The following is an 8,597-nucleotide window of genomic DNA, read 5'->3' as shown; positions in this document are numbered from 1 at the left end:
ATACGAAAATACGCGTTCTTGAATCTACATAGGCACGACGACGTCTGTATACGCGTCAATGTGTGCGTAAGCTGCACAGGGCTGACTATTGCAAAACCGTATAGTACTATGTGCTACCAATGACATTTAAATGTACTCATATGTAGGTATGGCTTAGATATGTGCAAATAAATGTAATAGTTAATCTCACCTATTTCGAGGGTATTCTGGCAAAACAGAATAAATGCAATTTTTTTTAAAGTTACATACATAGCATACTCAATGTTTCTGCTTTAATTATCTAGCAAACGTATAAAAAATAAATATTGTGCACTTATCCGGTTCTGCCAGAATATCCTCGATTTATTTAAACCTACTTAAAATGTGTCTGTTTGCGTATTTTAAGCATTATTATTTTCAACTATAATAGATATACCTCTACAAAAACTTAAATAATTATTTGGTAGATAGTTATTTCATGTATTGATCGCTATAATTTCAGAAATCATTATTTATTTAAAAAAGAAAGTAGGTAGGTACCGTTAGGATTTCGCAAAATGATTGCTCCCGAACTTAGTGCCGTGCGGCCGACATACATCGCGTCGCGCACCCGACTGTTTTCCTGCGGTTTTCCTGCAATCTGCGCTTGAGGGGTGGGGTAACTCGAACCGGTGCGGGGCGGAGCGTGGCCATTCTGTACGTTAGTACTATTATATATTCTGTGCTAACGTCATACCTCACGATACTAACGCCATCTAGCGATACTCGTAATTTCACTTGTCAGAAACCCATTGGTTTTCAATAACCAACAATCTTGTTTACGGGTAAACGAATAAAAAAAATGGCCGATTAATTGCTCGAAAAATAGGGGTGACTCTGGCGAATGGGCGTCGCCGGAAACAGGGCTTAGTGACGTGGCGTTACGGCTCAACATCGCGCGGATTGGGGGGAAATGATTTATGATATATCGTTAAGTTCGAAGTGATTAATTCACTTTTCCGTTTGGTCCAGGATCGGGAGTTAGGCGATTTGGGTTTTCTTGGCGTTCCGGTTCCGTGCCCAAATCTATGGACCGTAGGGTTCCGTTTCGTCCGTCGGTTTGTCCCTCCGTCAAGGCTACTTTTTTTTTAAATTGAACATATTATTTTAAAATATAGTTTTTTAGATATCCATACCTCAATCGGCAAAAACTGAACTTTTATCGAATAAGTAGGTAGGTACTCAAGTCTTGTACCTACCTTTTAATTGGAGCGGTAAAAAATCTAACTTTGAAAAACCCACTACAGTTAGAAAGTTAACCTCAATCGATTAAGAGTTAAAAAAAAAACTAAAAAGTAATAAAAATAAGGGAAAGTCAATATTAGCAAAGTTTGTTATATAACAAGCAACTAAGTGTACTTTTACGACTTAAAGTTAGGAAGGACTAAGGAAGTTATAGTTTTTTCTCATTTATAAATATAGGAGATTACAATTTCACATATTTATAAGTCTGAAGGTACTTACTATACATATTTAATTTTATTCACCTACCTAATAAAATTGCAAAACTCAATAAAATCCGTCGGGGCTCGTCGACCATAAGTACACAAATTATTCATACGCGAGTTCGACTCACGCTTGACGCATTTTTTTTCCAAAATAATAACGGTATTATTTAATTAGTAATATTTTATTTACTTCACTAGCTAAGGCCGCTCAAATCTCAAGCTATAGATCGCCGCATCAAATACGGTCGCGCAATATCAAGACCGACGCTTGGCCGAAAATTAAATTTCGCCCATTATTTATTGACCCGTCAACTGGCAACATCTGTCACGGAGTTATATGACTTGTTAATTAAGTATGTGCCTAATACGGCACAAAGATACAGGCTGATCGATTTTGGTAATGAAAAATTATCAAGTTGTAAGCTCGTACACAGGTATTATGATTGATAACTTAATGCATACTTTGGTACCTATACCAGGGTAGTCCTATACAAATGTTCTAATAAATCCTAGATCTGATACGTATCGTAACCACTTTATGATATTGTCTATAATTGCATATAAAAAAAAAACATCAAAACGAGTAATACAATACAATACAATAACTGTTTATTGCGCACCAACACATAGGAAGCAGTACAGAAAAACAGTTATATCCATCCATCCATCCCAGCCTATATACGTCCCACTGCTGGGCAGAGGCCTCCTCTCAGAACAAGAGGGCTTGAGCCATAGTTCCCACGCGGGCCCAGTGCGGATTGGGAACTTCACACGCACCATTGAATTGCTTCGCAGGTTTCCTCACGATGTTTTCCTTCACCGCAAAGCTCTTGGTAAATTTCAAATGTAACTCCGCACATGAATTTCGAAAAACTCAGAGGTGCGAGCCGTTATATACAAAGAGACTTTCTGAGGTAAGAAATAGGCGGCCTTATTGCTTTAGAGCGATCTCTTCCAGGCAACCTGTACAATGGAATGGATGGAGAAGTAAGGAATAAATTTTAGCAGGTGGTGAATTTACATTACATTACAGCAATATCGAGAATACATAAACATTTATACAGTACACATACACAACAAATCCAAATCATCATCAAGTCATTTATTTAAGTCATTTATTGGTATTAATACAACCACAACACATAATCTTCTTTTTTAAACGCCCGCTAGATACCGATTAATCGCGCGTGTTTTCCACAAGCGATATTAGAAAAAACCCTCTTGTTCTGAGAGGAGGCCTGTGCCCAGCAGTGGGACGTATAAAGGCTGGGATGATGATGGATGATGATGATTAGAAAAAAACAACGATTGTATCGTTAGAATTGTATTTTAATTTTTTTAATTCTATTGGATTTTAATTAAAAGGATCATTTATGTTTTACAGTCTATGAAATACTTTTTATAATCCCGTAAAACAATATGGTTGACTATAAACTGATCAAAGATACATATTTGAAAGCGAACATCACAAATGATCATAAAAGGGAAATTAGAAATTTTGGAGCTATTTAATAACGCAGAACTTTTATGATGCTAATTTTATGATTCTGGTATTGTCCGTTACTCTTCTTATATACAGCATGATTTTAAAACGACGCATCCCTTTTAATGTGGAAATAAAACAGCCTATTTTGGAAACAAATTGAGGTATAATTGTTTTATACAGACGCACATATTAAACGAAATATATATGCTATTCCAAATAATTAGGGGCATCAAAATTTTATAATTTCAATAAATAAAATAATTAAATTTTGAGTACTCATAAAAAATAATATTCTATTGATTCATCTACTACCGAAATTCGTAAGCTACGTTAGCACCAATAATGTATGGATTCTATTCTGAAAATATATTTAAAAGCGATCAAAATTCATTTTTAATAACTAACAATTTCAGACGATACAAACAATGACGTGTCATTTTTGTAATAATTTTAAACTATGTTATATTTTTGATAGGTAGATCGTACGGTTAAATTCAATTTATTGATTATTAAAACGAATTTAGCACTGAAGTGGCAAATCAACTAACATGACAGATCTGGATCTGTTAGTGCTATTTTGGATGCATATTATAGTAATAATTAAACCGTGTCCTGGCCATCAGTATTCTAATCAACTTCGTCTATCTTAACGCAATAGTTAGTATAGGTGTCGGCAGGAGAGTTGGATTGAACACATAAAGTACTCATTGCAAAAATTGCAAAAATGTAGTAAATGAACGAATGTGTGAATGTAACCTTCTATGATATACATTGTGGTTTAAGATAGCCAGTTATTATTAGCGTTTTGTTTATATGTGACAATGCGTAAATTTAACGACGTTTAAACGACGTTAACGGGTTACTTTTTAGCTTATTAGGATTATGATCTATTGTCCAAAAATATTCCTTATGGTTTTCTGTGTCCTACTTTTCGTCAGTCTGCGTGTTGCATTCTCGGAAACGTTGCAGCCTGCCATAAGACCCTTTTGCTACGGATTGTCACATATAAGTCACTTTGAAAATTTCCCATAATAATAATAAGCCAAAAAGTAGCCCGTTAACGTCGTTTTTACCGTTTGTTTGTGTCTAGAAATAACGCATGAATTTTGCAACAGCCTGTGTACACAATTTTATGCTGTAAGTTAATTAGCGTCTTGCTAGAGTAAAAAGCGTCGCTATAACGTCGTAATCGCCTTTTGTGTAATCCTCTTAAAATGTATTGTAAGACACGCCATTATTACAAAACTTGAATGAAACAAAAGGAGAAGCATTTTAAGCTTCTTCCTGCAGGAAGAATGCAGGTTTTAGTATATATCTTAGCGAGATTGTATTCATTAATGAATATGATAATTTTATCTAATTAGATGTGTACAGGATGCTAATAATAACTGAGTTTTATACAGAGTGTTACAGTTACTTAATCTGTATTGATTTATATACGTAAACACAAATTTAACTGTATGTTAGTTGGCAGCAAGCCCACATATGAGAGGGCTTGGGCCGTAGTTTTTTGTATTGGTTTACAAGTTTGTGTAGGCTTCCTCGCGGTGAATTTTGAAAAACTTAGATATGCTAGCCCTGATTTGAACCCACGATTCTTGTTTTGTGTAGGTATCGTTTAACCACTGAGTAGCGAACGACTCTCCACCAATGAACAGAGAAATCGCCGCGCCATCGCTCGTCGCCGTGGTCGATCCGTTGACAATATGGCTTATATAGACCTAACGATCTACGCCTAACATTTAATTTTCTTGCTCAGTACACTTCCAGTATCAGGGCAGAGGCAATGAGCGACAAACAGCCATTATTTTTTTATTTACGACTGGCAACACTTCCCTGGGCGTTAGGTATAGCGCGAATAATTCAGTGCCTCCAGTGAAAAGGGGAATAAGACGAGTTATGTCCTTATGCTTTTATTACACCATTGGATTCAGCGTGTTTGGTTACATATTGCGACAAAAGGACATATCTCTGGCTATCTCCTAACCCAGTTTTTTCGATTACGCTATGGGCATAACTCACCGTTTCTAAAGGCATATTTCTACTTATCTGCAATTTTTTATCAGTCTAAAGGTACAAGTGCTTTTAACTAAAAAAAAACATCCAACCTAAAGACACGTCTGCAGTTATTTTTTTTACAAAAAGACACAACTTGTGTTGTTCCGTAACATTGTAGATATAAATAGAACTAAAAGCGATTATTCCCTTATAGCACGGTGCACATAAAGGCATAAGTTGGGTAGAATAAGTGTTGTTATAACCGTAGAACAGTCGTAGTTAAGGGAATAAGTCGTCTTATGTTAAGGTATCACAGAATTGACTAACACAATTCATCTTATACCGTTATGCTTTTGTGACTAAGGGGATAATTCGAAAAAAAAAAACAAAAAAAAAGTAAAGAATAAATTAATGTTAAAACAATATCCATTAAACGAAAGCTATAACCTATACCTAAAGCTTGAAACCATCAAAAAATCTAATTTTGAACGCTAAAGACCCAAAAACGACGAAACAAAGGTATTTTGCCTCTACTGAAAAGTAGCGATTTTGAGTTATTCCCTTTTTCACTGGAGGCACTAATTATTTACTGGCAATATAGGTTTTAGAAAATTTGCGAGTGTTTTAGATAGTTTGTTGATCTACAAGTACAAACAAGCAAAGTAACAATTGATAGAGCGAGAGTGAAGTGTCTCCGTTTCAACTTAGGTAAAAATGATTTTGTATGTCTACTCGGCTGTACTTACAGCTGTCTGTTCTCCTCTACAGGTCGTATTTCTCAACCGAGTCTCACGTAACTTTGAGCGCAGATTTAATAATCGTAACCGACGTAAAATTTTTGTTATAGCGATTTGAACCAAACGTCGATCAAGTAAAGTTCAAATATTATGTCATATGTATATTACGCTAGGCCCCACGAGGATAAGTTAGGAAAATTGACACAGTGAAAAAAAAATCTTAACACGTCTACCTACCTAAGTACCTATGCCCACTCCTTTGTAGCCGTTGGCGTGTTTATTCAATTTTAATCAACGAATGATCCAAAATGTTCATAATTGTTTTTTTTTATGTAACTAAACTAACCTAAAATGCAATTTTAACTCTACTTCAAAAAAAGGGGTTCTAGCTCCTCGTTTTTAATGTAAGTTCATGACTGATTTAAAGAGACTGAAGTAACGGTACCTTACCTATTCTTATTTTCCATTTGCAGATTGTAAAAAACGCTACACGCGGACCAAATTATTATAAAAAAACACGTATAACATATTGTACACAATAAAAAGCTCTCGAAGAATTCTGATTACCCAGATAACTCAAATTTAAATACATAATTCGTCGCACGCAGCGCCTTGCTAGGTTTGACAGTCAATTACGGGCATTAATGACAGCCCGCGGCAACCCGTAATCGACTTATCCGGACTGCGTTGCCCGGACGCGTCCGGCGTCCGGACGCAGATGCTACAAATGTGAACATCCTGTTAATGGTGTTTGTGGATTTGTTTTTGACTTTTGAAACTTTTAACAAGATGGGTATCAAATGAGAACACTTTTAAGCTGCCATTTTCACAGAAATATCAAAAAAATACTGGTTTTTTTTCAGCTAATCATGATTTTGGATCCCGACTATTGAACTATAAGTTATTTAACAGAATTATAACTACGGAATATGTTTTTTTTTAAAGGCAGTCAGCCTCTTTGATTTTTAAATTACAACATGCTTCGTTCACTTGTTCGGCTTGTTCCTTATAACGATGGCTTTTGTCAGAGGAGTAATAATTGCTTTCTTATTCAATCTAAAATAACCTAAAATAACCTAAAAACCTAATTCCCCACAAATTGCTGTGTTAACCAGCTTATACCTGAAAATTCCGCCTGAAATTGTCATAACCCTGTTACAATAATTCGCGTAATTTACAGATGACCGAGATTTCGGCTTCAAAGCATCAGCTTGTAATTGGTAGCCTTGGGCTACGTGAAATTGTCTCCTGATTATGGTAGGGGGAATTAAAACCCTCAAATTTGGGGGAGTTGGGGCCCTTAAGGCGGCAAAAGGTTAGGAACAGTCTTTACTCGGCAACAATACTTGATTATTGCATTGATCTTTAATAAATTGTTAAAGTACACATGAAAGGGTATGTATTGAACATAAAACGCGGCAAAAATTATATTAAGGTCTATGAAAACTGGCATCCTGTGTCTCTATTAGAGTTGCTGATTATCATGGTTAGTGGTGAACACGCTTACCGTCAGATGACCCGCTTGCTCGTTTTCATTTTTAGCCTTAGATAATTGGTTTAAGTATGTATGATACGGTTGGTATACCATTTGTACTTGAATATTACTTGAATGAGTAATGTTCAATTAATTATGTACCTACCTACCTACTTAATAGTAGATTGTACAACAAGAGCATAAAACGAGCCATTTTCCCCAAGACGTTCATATAGCCGGTACGGCGAGTTTGGATAGACACGTCGAGGGGAAAGTGGGTTTGATGCTCGAGTTTTAACACTCTGCTTTTCACTTAGATTGCGAGGAAATGAAATAGCAACAGTGGAAACAATTATTCACTTTCTATGTACTTTTATTTTTATGCATTATTACATAATACCATTTTTTATTTTATTTATTATATTTTGATTGATTTACTTATATATTTATTTATAAAAAGATTATCTGGTGGACTTATTTATAGTGAATTAAATTGATTTTTAGTTTTATATATTTTTTTTAAATATGTAGAAACTTTTGTTTGTGGCTGTTGACACCTGATTACGTTGGTCTTAGACGAAGATTTTATTTTATGCACTAGAGCTTAAAAAGTCATTTTATTTCGCCCAGATACAGCATAAACACGAACTTTACGAGCATGAAAAGTGAAAAATATTGTTTTATTATGATAGAAATAAATTGCACATCAAAATTCAAAATTCAAAAAATTCAAATGATTTATTCAGTAAATAGGCCGCAATGGGCACTTTTACACGTCATTTTTTTTAACTACCAGCGCTTTCGAAAGACATCATTGCCAAGAAGAATGCGCCGCAAGAATTTTCATACATGGCTATATATGTGGACGACATATTGCACGTTGCTAAATCCTGTCACAAAAGTCCTGGGCCGCGACGACTAGTTAAGAAATTTATATCATCATCGTCATCTTATAAGCCGTAGGACGTCCACTGTTGAACATAGGCCTTCCCCATTATAATTTATGTAAGTATATCATCGAACAAATCAAAATAATACAAACTTTATAGTGATATTTAATTGAAGCAGACAGTTTATTGTTTCCTAGCTTCGCCCACGTCCCTTGGCATGCTCTGGGCAATGATAAAGTGCCAATTAGAGAGGAATTCACTGCATAAATAACAGATTAGGATCCACGCTAGATGCCTTATTAGTCTACAAACGGGACTTGGGGAACACGGGTCCCATAGCGCTTGAATGGGAAACAACAAGAAGATAATTTGCAATGCCTCACGTCGCAAGATAATGTTGCACTCAGTTATGGTGCAGACGAATTAAACGAAATTCCTATGGCAAAAGGAATTCTGTTACTATTTGGGTCAAAAAAGCGTTTGTAGGGTCAAAACTTCAGTAAAATTAAATTACCTGTTGTATGTACGGTATAGTAACGGGTCTGT

General features: G+C 35.5%; 1 protein-coding gene across 1 annotated transcript in view; it reads right to left on the bottom strand.

Moving 5' to 3' along the window:
• Nucleotides 1-8,597, bottom strand: part of LOC141439356 (uncharacterized) — a 1,011,003-nt gene that overhangs the window by 143,087 nt on the left and 859,319 nt on the right.

Source organism: Choristoneura fumiferana, chromosome 20 (genome assembly GCF_025370935.1).
Source record: "Choristoneura fumiferana chromosome 20, NRCan_CFum_1, whole genome shotgun sequence".
Taxonomy (NCBI): Eukaryota; Metazoa; Arthropoda; class Insecta; order Lepidoptera; family Tortricidae; genus Choristoneura; species Choristoneura fumiferana.
Note: the sequence above shows the minus strand (reverse complement) of the source record. Positions and strands in the feature narration are given on the sequence as shown.